This window comes from Coregonus clupeaformis, chromosome 1, assembly GCF_020615455.1.
Source record: "Coregonus clupeaformis isolate EN_2021a chromosome 1, ASM2061545v1, whole genome shotgun sequence".
NCBI classification, from domain to species: domain Eukaryota; kingdom Metazoa; phylum Chordata; class Actinopteri; order Salmoniformes; family Salmonidae; genus Coregonus; species Coregonus clupeaformis.
The window spans coordinates 54,903,076-54,918,715 of record NC_059192.1 but is presented as its reverse complement, the minus strand read 5'-3'; positions in this window follow the sequence as shown (position 1 = coordinate 54,918,715).

The following is a 15,640-nucleotide window of genomic DNA, read 5'->3' as shown; positions in this document are numbered from 1 at the left end:
CTTTGTGCATGACACAAGTAATTCTTCCAAAAATTGTTTACAGACAGATTATTACACTTATAATTCACTGTATCACAATTCCAGTGGGTCAGAAGTTTACATACACTAAGTTGACTGTGCCTTTAAACAGTTTGGAAAATTCCAGAAAACGATGTCATGGCTTTAGAAGCTTCTGCTAGGTTAATTGACATCATTTGAGTCAATTGGAGGTGTACCTGTGGATGTATTTCAAGGCCTACCTTCAAACTCAGTGTCTCTTTGCTTGACATCCTGGGAAAATCAAAAGAAATCAGCCAAGACCTCAAAAAGAAAATTGTAGACCTCCAGAAGTCTGGTTCATCCTTGGGAGCAATTTCCAAATGCCTGAAAGTACCACGTTCATTTGTACAAACAATAGTACGCAAGTATAAACACCATGGGACCACGCAGCCGTCATACCGCTCAGGAATGAGATGCGTTCTGTCTCCTAGAGATGAACGTACTTTGGTGCGAAAAGTGCAAATCAATTCCAGAACAACAGCAAAGGACCTTGTGAAGATGTTGGAGGAAACAGGTACAAAGGTATCTATATCCACAGTAAAATGAGTCCTATATCGACATAATCTGAAAGGCCGCTGAGCAAGGAAGAAGCCACTGCTCCAAAACCGCAATAAAAAAGCCAGACTACGGTTTGCAACTGTTTGGCCATAATGACCATTGTTATGTTTGGAAGAAAAAGGGGGTAGCTTGCAAGCCGAAGAACACCATCCCAACCATGAAGCACAGGGGGTGGCAGCATCATGCTGTGGGGGTGCTTTGCTGCAGGAGGGACTGGTTCTCTTCACAAAATAGATAGCATCATGAGGAAGGAAAATGATGTGGATATATTGAAGCAACATTTCAAGACATCAGTCAGGAAGTTAAAGCTTGGTCGCAAATTGGTCTTCCAAATGGACAATGACCCCAAGAATACTTCCAAAGTTGTGGCAAAATGGCTTAAGGACAACAAAGTCAAGGTATTGGAGTGGCCGTCACAAAGCCCTGACCTCAATCCTATAGAAAATCTGAGGGCAGAACTGAAAAAGTGTTTGCGAGCAAGGAGGCCTACAAACCTGACTCAGTTACACCAGCTCTGTCAGGAGGAATGGGCCAAAATTCACCCAACTTATTGTGGGAAGCTTATGGAAGGCTACCCGAAACGTTTGACCCAAGTTAAACAATTAAAGGCAATGCTACCAAATATTAATTGCGTGTATGTAAACTTCTGACCTACTGGGAATGTGATGAAATAAATAAAAGCTGAAATAAATCATTCTCTCTACTATTATTCGGACATTTCACATTCTTAAAATAAAGTGGTGATCCTAACTGACCTAAGACAGGGAATTTTTACTATGATTAAATGTCAGGAATTGTGAAAACTGAGTTTAAATGTATTTGGCTAAGGTGTATATAAACTTCCGACACTGTAACTTTAGCTAATAGAACGAATGTGTTAGTAAACCCGCTACAATCATACAGTAACGTTACAGTGTATAGTCAGTAAGCAATTAGACCGGCGGTCCCCTGTGGCAATACATTATTAAAACCAAAAGCTTACCTTGACTTGGAACAGTTCCAGTGTTGTGTTGGATAGTCATAGCCAGCTAGCTAACATAGCATCCATCTGTCTGAGCCTGTTGTTTGAGTAACTAAACTGCATTTGCTAGCGAAGTACAGTGGGGGAAAAAAGTATTTAGTCGGCCACCAATTGTGCAAGTTCTCCCACTTAAAAAGATGAGAGAGGCCTGTAATTTTCATCATAGGTACACGTCAACTATGACAGACAAATTGAGAAAAAAAAATCCAGAAAATCCCATTGTAGGATTTTTAATGAATTTATTTGCAAATTATGGTGGAAAATAAGTATTTGGTCACCTACAAACAAGCAAGATTTCTGGCTCTCACAGACCTGTAACTTCTTCTTTAAGAGGCTCCTCTGTCCTCCACTCGTTACCTGTATTAATGGCACCTGTTTGAACTTGTTATCAGTATAAAAGACACCTGTCCACAACCTCAAACAGTCACACTCCAAACTCCACAATGGCCAAGACCAAAGAGCTGTCAAAGGACACCAAAAACAAAATTGTAGACCTGCACCAGGCTGGGAAGACTGAATCTGCAATAGGTAAGCAGCTTGGTTTGAAGAAATCAACTGTGGGAGCAATTATTAGGAAATGGAAGACATACAAGACCACTGATAATCTCCCTCGATCTGGGGCTCCACGCAAGATCTCACCCCGTGGGGTCAAAATGATCACAAGAACGGTGAGCAAAAATCCCAGAACCACACGGGGGGACCTAGTGAATGACCTGCAGAGAGCTGGGACCAAAGTAACAAAGCCTACCATCAGTAACACACTACGCCGCCAGGGACTCAAATCCTGCAGTGCGAAACGTGTCCCCCTGCTTAAGCCAGTACATGTCCAGGCCCGTCTGAAGTGCATTTGGATGATCCAGAAGAGGATTGGGAGAATGTCATACGGTCAGATGAAACCAAAATATAACTTTTTGGTAAAAACTCAACTCGTCATGTTTGGAGGACAAAGAATGCTGAGTTGCATCCAAAGAACACCATACCTACTGTGAAGCATGGCGTTGGAAACATCATGCTTTGGGGCTGTTTTTCTGCAAAGGGACCAGGACGACTAATCCGTGTAAAGGAAAGAATGAATGGGGCCATGTATCGTGAGATTTTGAGTGAAATCCTCCTTCCATCAGCAAGGGCATTGAAGATGAAACGTGGCTGGGTCTTTCAGCATGATAATGATCCCAAACACACCGCCCGGGCAACGAAGGAGTGGCTTCGTAAGAAGCATTTCAAGGTCCTGGAGTGGCCTAGCCAGTCTCCAGATCTCAACCCCATAGAAAATCTTTGGAGGGGAGTTGAAAGTCTGTGTTGCCCAGCGACAGCCCCAAAACATCACTGCTCTAGAGGAGATCTGCATGGAGGAATGGGCCAAAATACCAGCAACAGTGTGTGAAAACCTTGTGAAGACTTACAGAAAACGTTTGACCTGTGTCATTGCCAACAAAGGGTATATAACAAAGTATTGAGAAACTTTTGTTATTGACCAAATACTTATTTTCCACCATCATATGCCAATAAATCCATAAAAAATCCTACAATGTGATTTTCTGGATTTTTTTTTCTCATTTTGTCTGTCATAGTTGACGTGTACCTATGATGAAAATTACAGGCCTCTGTCATCTTTTTAAGTGGGAGAACTTGCACAATTGGTGGCTGACTAAATACTTTTTTTCATTTTTACATTTTTACATTTTACATTTTAGTCATTTAGCAGACGCTCTTATCCAGAGCGACTTACAGGAGCAATTAGGGTTAAGTGCCTTGCTTAAGGGCACATCGACAGATTTTTCACCTAGTCAGCTCGGGGATTAGAACCAGCGACCTTTTGGTTACTGGCACAACGCTCTTACCCACTAAGCTACCTGCCGCCCCACTGTAAGTGAAACTGAAAGTGAAAAAAAATTACAATCTCTCTTTCTCTCTCTCTTGCTTCTCCTTCATTTTTGAAGAAATTAATTTGTTGAAAACTGTTCAGCTATTGTCTTTCTCTCTCTTTGAGTCAACTACTCACCACATTTTATGCACTGTAGTGCTAGCTAGCTGTAGCTTATGCTTTCGGTACTAGATTCATTCATTCTCACGTGAATATATTTAGTATAGTTTTATCTAAAAATGATAACTTTTTCAAAGTTTTCCTATTTTTATTTTTATGAAATTCACTGAGGAGGATGGTCCTCCCCTTCCCCCTCTGAGGAGCCTCCACTGTTATACACCCACTCACTCTTCACTCTGTGAATGAATACAGATTATTGCAAACCTCTGTTGATGACTGGGTTCTTTATTGTCTATGGAGTTGCCTCTGAGTTTCTCTAATCATTATTATTTTATGAGATATATTATTGGTTAGGTTACCCCTGTGCAGTGATTTGTGTTTTTATGGTGTGTCCTGTTCTTTCTCTCCACTGGCTACACTCTAGGCAGTCTCTTCTGCTGATGTGTGTTTGTCTGGTAGTGGTACTCTCTCTATCCTACTATATTTCTATCGGCAGGGTTAATATCTGCCTTGTGCCCAAACAAAAATCTTTATCTTTACCCCTCTCTAACAGTACGGCTACAGCACTGGTGCCTGAACAGCTGTTCCCTAGTGACCTATTGAGAAAATCAACCATGAACACACCACACACAGTTGTTGAATCATGTATTTTATTGGAACCCCATACTATGTCAATGTGGACACGCCTAATGGAAATTACAGTATGACCGGGATTGTTTCATTGTGGAAGGACTCGATTTTGTAACGGAGTTGGAATGCACTCTCCCTTATCCCCAGGCTTCTGGCTCGCCTATAATCTCTCCACCATTACCCTCCCCTCAACCTCTTCCTGTTACCCTGCCCAGACAGACTGGGAGAGGTGTCTCTGTGCTCACTGGACAAATGGAACAACAATGGACACACACCAACAATAGTTTGACAATGCAGGAGAACGCCATTTGCAAACTCAGTGAAAGTCTGGAGGCTCATCAGAAAGATGTGCAGCTGAAGTTGGCTCATCTCCCCCATGAAATGGAGGAAAACCAATACAAACTGTCAGAGACAGAAATATTTGCAAGATTCTCTGAAACAGGATGTTCAAGGAAAAATGCAAAGTTTCAAAATATTAATTGAAACTAACCATCATCTAATCATGACCTGTCTTGAGGAGGAACAAAAACAGAGAGCAGAGGAGTCAGCCTCTGTTGTGAAGGAAGTGTGTGCTCACCTGAAAGATGTTATGGAGGACATGAAGAACTCACTCACAGGGGAAATACAATGTTTGATTGAACAATGTCAAAAGGAGACCTCTAATGAGATGCAAAAAGTGCAGAAGTCCACAGCCCTTCACCTTCAGTTAGTGATGCAGTGCTTCTCCCATCTGGGCAAACCCTCTGCAACTCCCTCAGTGTTTACCTCTGTCACTGGCTCTGTCATTAAGGAAATAGGAACAGATAGTGTGGGAAAAACCCAGCTGAAGACACTGTTAAACAACAGAACTCTAGTTTCACCAAGACCCCCTGCCACTGTCATGCCTCCTCTAGAGCTCCCTCCCTATCAAGCTCCTTTTCCCCATTTTTGGCAGCCCAGAAGATGATGTTGATCCTCTGCTTTCCCTATCTAAGTGTAATGATTATCCGGACCCTTAATGACTTGGAGGTTCTTGCCACCCTCCGCAGTGTTCTCCATGATACAGCAAGAGACTGGTGGGAGATAGCCCGTGAACAAGTGTCAACTTGGGAGGAGTTTCAGAAATGATTCCATTCAGCCTTCCTCTCAGAGGACTATGAGTATGAACTGTCCGTAACGGGTTCGTAACAGAGTCCAGGGTGAAGCAGAGCCAATACGGGACTTTGCCTTCTCCTATCGAGTTCTATGTAGGCAATGGAAGGCTGACATTACTGAGTAGGAGATGGTCAAACGCATTCTTAAGAACATTGTTCCCCGCCTTGCCAGTCAACTTCGTGAATGTGTGCAGAATGTGGAGGATCTGGTGCATCTTGGGACCCAGTTTGAGAAGGACTGTTCCCTCATCCCGGTATCCCAACAACCCACCTGGGGCTAAATCGTCTCTGCAGTTTGTGCCCAAGAACCAAGACAAAAGTCCAGTGATGTATTGGAGGTGTAAGGGCAAACATCCTCCACGTTCCTCTCCGCTCTAAGGCCAGCATCAGGATTCAGAAAAAGGTCCGAAAGGACAGAAGACAGACAGTCTAGACAGGCATGGTGGCTTGCATTTGGTTAGGTCGGCCTCAATGGCATTCATGAAGCATTCAGACAGCTCACCTAGCTGTCTTATTCATATTCCTCAACAATTGCTGGAACCCCGGACTGTTAGGAACTGGAGATGGAAGGCCATAATGGACACATGAGCAACTTACACCGTGATGCAGGAGCCCCTGTGGAGAAAGATGGCATTACCGCATGAGCAGCTTGGATGGTACCACAGGTTTGTGCCTGACCTTTCAAAGGTTGCTGAACCACTCAAACCCCTTAAGAAGAAGGGGGTGAAGTTCCAATGCACTCCTGCATGCCAGAGCGCATTTGAAACACTCATAAACAGTATCATCACTCCTCCAGTGCTTGGACATCCTAACCTGAATGCTAATTTCATGGTGTACACGGATGCAAGTCAAACAGGACTCTAAGCAGTCTTGCCTCAACAATACACGTCGCACCCTTAATTCTGCAGAGGAATTATTCAATGACTGAATGGGACTGCCTCACTGTGGTCTGGGCTCTGGAGAAATGGAGCTACTACTTGGAGGCGAAGGTCTTCACCGTTGTCACAGACCATGCTGCCCTGCAGTGGGTTCTGGCATCATGCAAGACCAACAGCCGTCTCATTCACTGGTCTATCAGACTCCAAAGGTTTGACTTCATCATAGAGTACCGAAAAGGAAAACTGAATGTTGTACCAGATACCCTCTCTCGGATTACAGAGGCCGCCACTGTCGGTCCTCCATTGTGCAGCATTTACACCACCGGTAAGGGTCAGGATGATTATTTCCCTCTTGATGATGAGAGTGTGTGGAGAGCACAGCAGAATGATGCCGACATCATGGAGATCCACAATAGTCTGTCTGAGGAAGATTCAAAGACTGAATGTTGTACTGCTTCAGTGAGAAGTTCAGCATAATTCAGTATAAAGCTAATAAAAAAACTCAAAGAGGAGAGGGAACACAAAGCACCAATTATTGTGTCTACATCCCCTCTACATTGACTGATCAGATGATCCAAACTTTATCATGACAACCCCATGAGTGGTCATCTTGGAGTCTTCAAAACCTACCGACGATTACAAGAGGTGGTGTACTGGCCAAGCATGTGGGTAAATACCAAGAAGTTTGTACAACAGTGTGATGTTTCAGGAGAACAGCAAGATGACAGCAATCTGTAAGTAATTGAGACTATGTGAATCCATGATAACGATGATGGAAAAATCAGATTATCTCGAGGGACAATGAAGGCGGAACAACATGGTTGTGGACGGAATTGCAGAATCTCCACATAAGACCTGGATGGAGTCTGAGGACAAAGTGAGGGAAATGATCTTGGAGAAACTGAAGATGGACCACAGGAAGATTGAGGTGGAGCGCGCCCACAGGACTGGAAAACCCACCACCGGCCCAGATGACAGGTCCAGGCTGATAGTGGTCAAGTTCCTGAGGTTCAAGGACAAGGTAGCTGTTCTGGAAAGATCCAAGAACTTGAGAGGAATGTATATTTTCCTCAACGAGGACTATCCTTAAGCTGTGCGCCAGAAGAGGAAATAAGTTATCCCAGCCATGAACACTGCCAGAGCACGTGGGGACATGGCTTGCATCCGCTATGACAGGCTCATTGTCCACCCTCCCTCCCAAAATCATGGAAAAGATTATATAGTAAAACCGATGGGTTCGTAACTTCAACCCCGCAGCACACACACACACACTTACACACAACTGATAAATGGACTGCTGAATTTTTTTATCTTGCTTTGCTTGCTCTTTTCCATAGTGTCTATCTCTGATATGCTACCCAGGAAAGGGCTGAAAATAGCCCATATTAATATATGTAGCCTTACAAATAAGGTTCATGAAGTCAATAACTTGCTAAAATTAGATAACAGTCATATACACTATATATACAAAAGTATGTGGACAACCCTTCAAATTAGTGGATTCGGATATTTCAGCTACACCTGTTGCTGACAAAAGACTCCACTATGCAAGTAACCATTTTGGGTGCGTTAGTGAATTCAGTCTGAGTATGCCAGAGTGCAGAATAACTGATGAATTTACAAACGCACAACACCCGTTGAATATGGCCGGTGTCAGTAAACGTTGGCAAAAACAACGTATTTAAATTGTTGCCAGCAGCACAGTTACAGTCATCAACGCGCTGGATAACATGAAAACAGCCTAACCAGCTCTGCTAGGGTGAGTAAAATGGTCAGTGGGGTGTTCTCTCATTAAATGTTATCTAAAGGTAAACAATGAACCATAATCCCAATTTTCTGTCTGGAAGTAGCTAGCAAGCTAGCCAATGTTAGCCAGTTAGCTTGGGTGCTTGACTGCCGTTGTGAGGTCAGAATGCTCGGATCAACCCTACTCATCGGCCAGAGCGTCAAGTGTGCGCTCTGAATGCTCCGAGAGCGAAACGAGATGGGTAGGGCTAAAGCTTAAGAGGGTGTGAACGATGCTGAATGGGTGTAGACAAAGAATAGCTCTTCAGTAGCTACCAAAACATTCAAAGGCCATTTTCTCCAAAGTGAGATTACAAGTTTATCAACTTCCAAAGCAGAATTACTTTCCCATTGTTCCCTTAAATGCAGTGTATGATATACCATTTTGTAGCTCTGTGTCTCTGCTTTTATCCAATGTAAAAAACACAATTTCAAATTTTGCTACATAAGACTGAATCAAGGTGGTCGGTCAACTTCATCTTTCATCAAATCAGTTGGCTTATTCATCACAAAACCATTTGATGTTGCCAATTATTTTGATGATTACTTAATTGGCAAAGTGGGCAAACTTAGGCAGTAAATGCCAACAACGAACAGTGAGCCATCGTACTCATGTATCAAAAAAATAATAGTAATGAAAGAAAAGCATTGCAAGTTAGAATTTTGTAAAGTTAGTGTGGGAGAGGTTGGAAAATTATTGTTATCGATCAATAATGACAAACCTCCAGGCATTGCAACTTAGATGAAAGCTACTGAGGATTATAGCTGACTCTATAGCCACTCCTATCTGACATATTTTTTATCTGAACCTAGAGGAAAGTCTTTGACCTTAGGCCTGGAGGGAAGCCAAAGTCATTCCGCTACCTATAATTCATTCTAACAGCAGACCTATTAGCTTACTGCCAGCTCTTCGCAAACTGTTGGAAAAAATGGTGTTTGACCAAATACAATGCTACTTCTCTGTAAACAAATTAACAACAGACGTTCAGCATGCTTATAGAGAAGGGCACTGACACAAATGACTGCAGATTGGTGGAAAGAAATTGAAAATAAGAAGATTGTGGTAGCTGTAATGTTAGATTTCAGTGCAGCCTTTGATATTATTGACCATAACCTGTTGTTGAAAAATAACCTGTTGTTCTGTGTTATGGCTTTTCAACCTCTGCCATATTGTGGATTCAGAGCTATCTATCTAATAGGACTCAGAGGAATTTATTGAATGGAAGCTCCTCTAATGTCAAACATGTAAATTGTGGTGTACCGCAGGACAGCTCTCTAGGCCCTCTACTCTCTTTCTATTTTTACCAATGACCTGCCATTGGCATTAAACAAAGCATGTGTGTCTATGTATGCTGATGATTCAACCATATACGCATCAGCAACCACAGCTAATGAAGTCACTGAAACCCTTAACAAAGAGTTGCAGTCTGTTTTGGAATGGGTGGCCAGTAATAAACTGGTCTTGAACATCTCTGAAACTAAGAGCATTGTATTTGGTACAAATCATTCCCTAAGTTCTAGACCTCAGCTGAATCTGGTAATGAATGGTTTTGCTGTTGAACAAGTTGAGGAGACTAAATTACTTGGTGTTACCTTAGATTGTAAACTGTCATGCTCAAAACATATAGATTCAAGGGTTGTAAAGATGGGGAGAGGTGTGTCCGTAATGAATTTATTTATTTATATACATATTTTTTTCACCTTTATTTAACTAGGCAAGTCAGTTAAGAACAAATTCTTATTTACAATGACGGCCTACCAAAAGGCAAAAGGCCTCCTGCGGGGCTGGGATTAAAAATAAAAATATAGGACAAACACACATCACGACAAGAGAGACACCACAACACGAAATAAAGAGAGACCAAAGACAACAACATAGCATGGCAGCAACACATGACAACACAACATGGTAGCAGCACAAAACATGGTACAAACATTATTGGGCAGAGACAACAGCACAAAGGCAGGAAGGTAGAGACAACAATACATCACGCGAAGCAGCCATAACTGTCAGTAAGAGTGTCCATGATTGAGTCTTCGAATGTAGAGATGGAGAGTAAACTGTTCAGTTTGAGTGTTATTTGCAGCTCGTTCCAGTCGCTAGCTGCAGCGAACTGAAAAGAGGAGCTACCCAGGGATGTGTGTGCTTTGGGGACCTTTAACAGAATATGAATGGCAGAATGGTTGTTGTATGTGGAGGATGAGGGCTGCAGTAGGTATCTCAGATATGGGGGAGTGAGGCCTAAGAGGGTGTAATAAATAACCATCAACCAGTCGGTCTTGTGACGGGTATACAGAGATGACCAGTTTACAGAGGAGTATAGAGTGCAGTGATGTGTACTATAAGGAGCATTGGTGGCAAATCTGATGGCCGAATGGTAAAGAACATCTAGCCGCTCAAGAGCACCCTTACCTGCCGATCTATAAATTACATCTCCGTAATCTAGCATGAATACGATGGTCATCTGAATCAGGGTTAGTTTGGCAGCTGGGGTGAAAGAGGAGCGATTACGATAGAGGAAACCAAGTCTAGATTTAACCTTAGCATGCAGCTTTGATATGTGCTGAGAGAAGGACAGTGTACCGTCTAGCCATACTCCCAAATACTTGTTTGAGGTGACTAACTCAAGTTCTAAACCCTCAGAGGTAGTAATCACACCGGTGGGGAGAGGGGCATTCTTCTTACCAAACCACATGACCTTTGATTTGGAGGTGTTCAGAACAAGGTTAAGGGCAGAGAAAGCTTCTTGGACACCAAGAAAGCTTTGTTGTAGAGCGTTTAACACAAAATCCAGGGAGGGGCCAGCTGAGTATAATATTGTATCATCTGCATATAAATGGATGAGAGAGCTTCCTACTGCCTGAGCTATGTTGTTGACGTAAATTGAGAGGAGCATGGGGCCAAAGATCAAGAATTAGGGTACTCCCTTGGTGACAGGCAGTGGCTGAGACAGAAGATGTTCTGACTTTTTATGCACTCTTTGAGAGAGGAGTTAGTTAGCAAACCAGGCCAAAGACCCCTCAGAGACACCAATACTCCTTAGCCGACCAACAAGAATGAATGATCTACCATATCAAAAGCTTTGGCCAATTCAATAAAAATAGCAGCACAACATTGCTTAGAATCAAGAGTAATGGTGACATAATTTAGGACCTTTAAGGTTGCAGTGACACATCCATAACCTGAGCGGAAACCAGATTGCATACCAGAGAGAATACTATTGACATCAAGAAAGCCAGTCAGTTGATTATTGACAAGTTTTTCCAACACCTTTGATAAAGAGTGCAAAATAGAAATTGGCCTATAACAGTTAGGATCAGCTTGATCTCCCCTTTTAAATAAAGGACACACCATGGCTGCCTTCCAAGCAATGGGAACCTCCCCAGAGAGGAGAGAGAGGTTAAACAGGTCAGAGATAGGCGATGATAGGGGCTGCAACCTTAAAGAAGAAAGCATCTAAACCAGTCAGTTGATTGTTGGATCTGACCCAGATGTTTTTTTGGGGTCAAGTTTAAGGAGCTCCTTTAGTACCTCGGACTCAGTTACTGCCTGCAGCGAGAAACTTTGTAGCGGGGCAGGGGAAAAAGAGGGAGGAGCATCGGGGCTAATCGCATTAGAAGGGGTGGGAGATGAGGAAATGTTGGAATGGCAATGAGGCATGGCTGAGTCAAATAGGAATCCTGACTTAATGAAGTGGTGATTAAAGAGCTCAGCCATGTGCTCCTTGTCAGTAACAACCAAATCATCAACAAGCAGCTGTGAGGAGGAGGGTTTATTCTCCAGGTGTTTAACCGTTTTCCAGAACTTCTTTGGGTTAGACCCACAGAGAGAGAACTGCTCCTTAAAGTAACTAACTTTAGCTTTCCGGATAGCCTGAGTGCACTTATTTCTCATTTGCCTGAATGAGAGCCAGTTAGCCTGAGTATGCGTATGCCGAGCCTTTTGCCAAAAGGTATTCTTGAGGTGGAGTAACTGCCAGATCACGGTCGAACCAGGGGTTGAACCTGTTTTTAATTCTAATTTTCTTTATGGGGCCGTGTTTGTTAACAATACCACTGAAAATATAAAAAAAGAAGGTCCAAGCGTCTTCGACAGAGGGGATCAAGCTGATTCTATACCAATTTACAGAGGCCAGGTCAAGAAGGAACACTTGCTCATGAAAGTTTTTTAGCAAGCGTCTATGACAAATCAGGACAGGTCATTTCAATGAGCAGCCATTACGAACACAGGCTGTAAAACAGTGATCACTAAGGTCATTACAGACAACACCAGACTGATACCTATCAGGATTATTTGTGAGGATAACATCAAGGAGAGTAGCCTTTTCTGGGTTTTTAGAGTCATACCTTGTGGGATTGGTAAAATCTGAGAAAGGGTGTCCCATTGCTTTAGTGTCACGATTTAACTAGATGTGAACCCAAATGCAGACAACTACACCGAGCCAGAGAAGGTTTAACAGGTTTATTTACAATGTGCAATTGTCCAGGTTTCCAAAAATAGGGGAAGAGCAAGTCCAGGTTTACAGGGAGGGTAACAGATCCAGGTTCTGAGCAGGAGTGGTACCGTAACGTCCTAGTGTCCGTGGTGAGTCCAAAAGGGAGGTCCGGTAGTGGAAGGCAGGGTGGTGGTGGCAGGAGTGAAGCGGAGGCAGGAGTCAGGTTCCAATAATCTGTGGCACAGGAGAAGAGTAAATAGAACTTGCCCGTTGGTCTGGGATGATATCCAGAGGACAGGCTGGATGTAATGCCCAAAGCTTTACAGAAAGCTTTCCATACCTGGGAGACAAACTGGGGACCCCTGTCAGAGACAATATCAGTGGGTAGACCATGCGAGCGGAACACATGTTCAACCAAAATATCAGCCGTTTCTCTGGCAGTGGGCAGTTTAGGTAGGGCCAAAAAATTAGCAAACTTAGAAAAACGATCAATCACAGTAAGAATGACAGTCTTTCCAGACGAGGGGGGAAGTCCAGTGACAAAATCCAAAGCAATGTGGGACCAGGGCCGGCTGGGTATTGGCAGAGGTCTTAGATGACCAGCGCTGGCCTGGGTGGAGTTCTTACTTCGTGCACATACCGTACAAGCAGCAATGAAGGCTCGAGTGTCCGCCTCCATCCTGGGCCACCAGAACTTCCGTCGCACAAAGTCAAGGGTCCGAGTAACTCCAGGGTGACAGGTAAGGGGAGACGAGTGAGCCCACTGAAGTACCTGGGAGCGAACAGACTCAGGGACAAACAACCGGTTAGGAGGACCGCTCCCAGGGTCAGCTTGATGATGTTGAGCCTGTCTAACAATCCCTTCGATGTCACATGTAATGGCTGCAATACTGCAGGTAGGAGGCAAGATGGGTTCAGGGTTACTACCAGTATCAACAGCAGAATAAACACGAGACAGGGCGTCAGGCTTGATGTTGCGTGACCCAGGACGGTAAGACAGAGAAAAATCGAATCTACCAAAAAATAGTGCCCACCTGGCTTGACGGGGGTTGAGCTGCTTCGCTGACTGGATGTATGCCAGATTCTTATGATCCGTCCAAACGATGAAGGGTTGTTCCGCCCCCTCCAGCCAATGCCGCCACTCTTCGAGAGCCAGCTTCACGGCGAGCAGTTCACGATTGCCAACATCGTAATTCCTCTCTGCCTGAGAAAGTTTCCGTGAAAGGAAAGCACAGGGATGCAGTTTGTTATCTTCCGGTGAACGTTGTGACAACACCGCACCTACCCCAGTGTCGGATGCATCCACCTCCACGACAAACTGGCGGTCGGGGTCCGGCTGCATCAGAATGGGAGCCGAGGCGAAGCGATGTTTCAGTTCTTCAAACGCTGCTTCGGCCCCTTCATTCCAAGCGAACGGTCGTGCGATGGAGGTGAGAGCGGTGAGTGGCGCCGCAATGCGGCTGTAGTCCTTGATGAACCTCCTATAGAAGTTCGCAAACCCCAGGAATCGTTGAAGTTGTTTGCGGGTGGAGGGGGCTGGCCAGTCCGTGACAGCAGAGATCTTAGCTGGGTCCATCCGCAACTCCCCCTGAGCTATTATGTAACCCAAAAAAGAGGTCTCAGACACATGAAATTCACATTTCTCCATCTTCACAAACAGTTTGTTCTCCAACAACCTTTGCAACACCTGGCGCACATGCAGTTCATGTTCCTGGGAGGACTCTGAAAAAATCAGGATATCATCCAGATAGACAAAAACAAACCGATTCAACATGTCCCGAAGGACATCATTGACTAGTGCCTGAAAAATGGCAGGGGCATTGGACAACCCAAAAGGCATAACCAGGTACTCAAAATGTCCCAAGGGTGTGTTGAAGGCAGTCTTCCATTCATCACCTTTACAAATGCGCACCAGGTGATACGCATTTCGTAGATCCAGTTTAGTAAAGATAGTTGCACCATGAAGGAGGGGAAAAGCAGAATTAATTAAAGGCAGAGAATATTTGTTCTTAATGGTGATGTTGTTAAGTCCACGGAAATCAATACAGGGTCTGAGGGTCTTATCCTTCTTAGCCACAAAAAAGAATCCCGCTCCTACAGGTGACGAGGAGGGACGAATAATACCTGCCGCCAAGGAGTCCCGAATGTAGTTCTCCATAGCCTCCGTCTCCGGGCGGGAGAGATTGTACAGGTGACTGCTGGGGAGAGGGGCTCCTGGCTGGAGGTCAATGGTGCAGTCGTAAGGCCGATGAGGAGGAAGAGAAGTAGCTCTGTGTTTGCAGAAAACGGATGCCAGGTCATGATACACGTCAGGGACAGCAGAAAGATCCATGGACTCCAGTGGAGGTTGAGGCACAGTGCTGGCAGGGGTCTGAGCAGAACACAAACAATTCACATGACAAAATGTGCTCCATGAAACAATTCTACCTGTCACCCAATCAATGTGTGGATTGTGTCTTATGAGCCAGGGGATACCAAGGACCAGGGGGGTCTGTGGGCAGTCAATGATATGGAATTGAATGTTCTCCTGATGATTACCCGACACTCTGAGACAAACAGGAACAGTCTGATGAGTAATACGGGTCAACAATTGTCCATTTAGACCCTTAGCCTGCAGCGGATGGTCCATAGGAACAGTCTCCAAATCCATTTGTTGAGCCAACTCTCGATCCAAAAAGCTTTCATCGGCACCAGAGTCAACCAGCGCACTAACAGAGAAATTCTGGGACTGCCACTGGAGGGATGCCTGGAGCAGAATGCTGGGAGAAGAGGAAGAATCCGCTGCTCGGCTCACCAAAACTTCTCCCAATAATGATGAGCCGGCCCTTTTCCCGGACGAACTGGGCAGGACGGAACGAAATGACCAGCTTCTCCACAATACAGGCAGACCCAAGCCTGAATACGACGTGCACGCTCCCCTGAGGACAACCGTGCACGACCCACCTCCATGGCTTCGGGTTCAGTGCTCCTCGTATAGACTCGGGAAGACTCGGCTTTCTCCGTAGGGAAGATGCGGGGAGGAGTTTGTTGACGACAAACAGGTTGCTTGGAACTAACACTCCTCTCCCGGCGGCGCTCCCGAATCCGATTATCCAACCTGATGGTGAGTGAAATAAGATTATCCAGCGTAGGTGATTCATCATATGACACCAATTCATCTTTTAAAGTCTCAGACA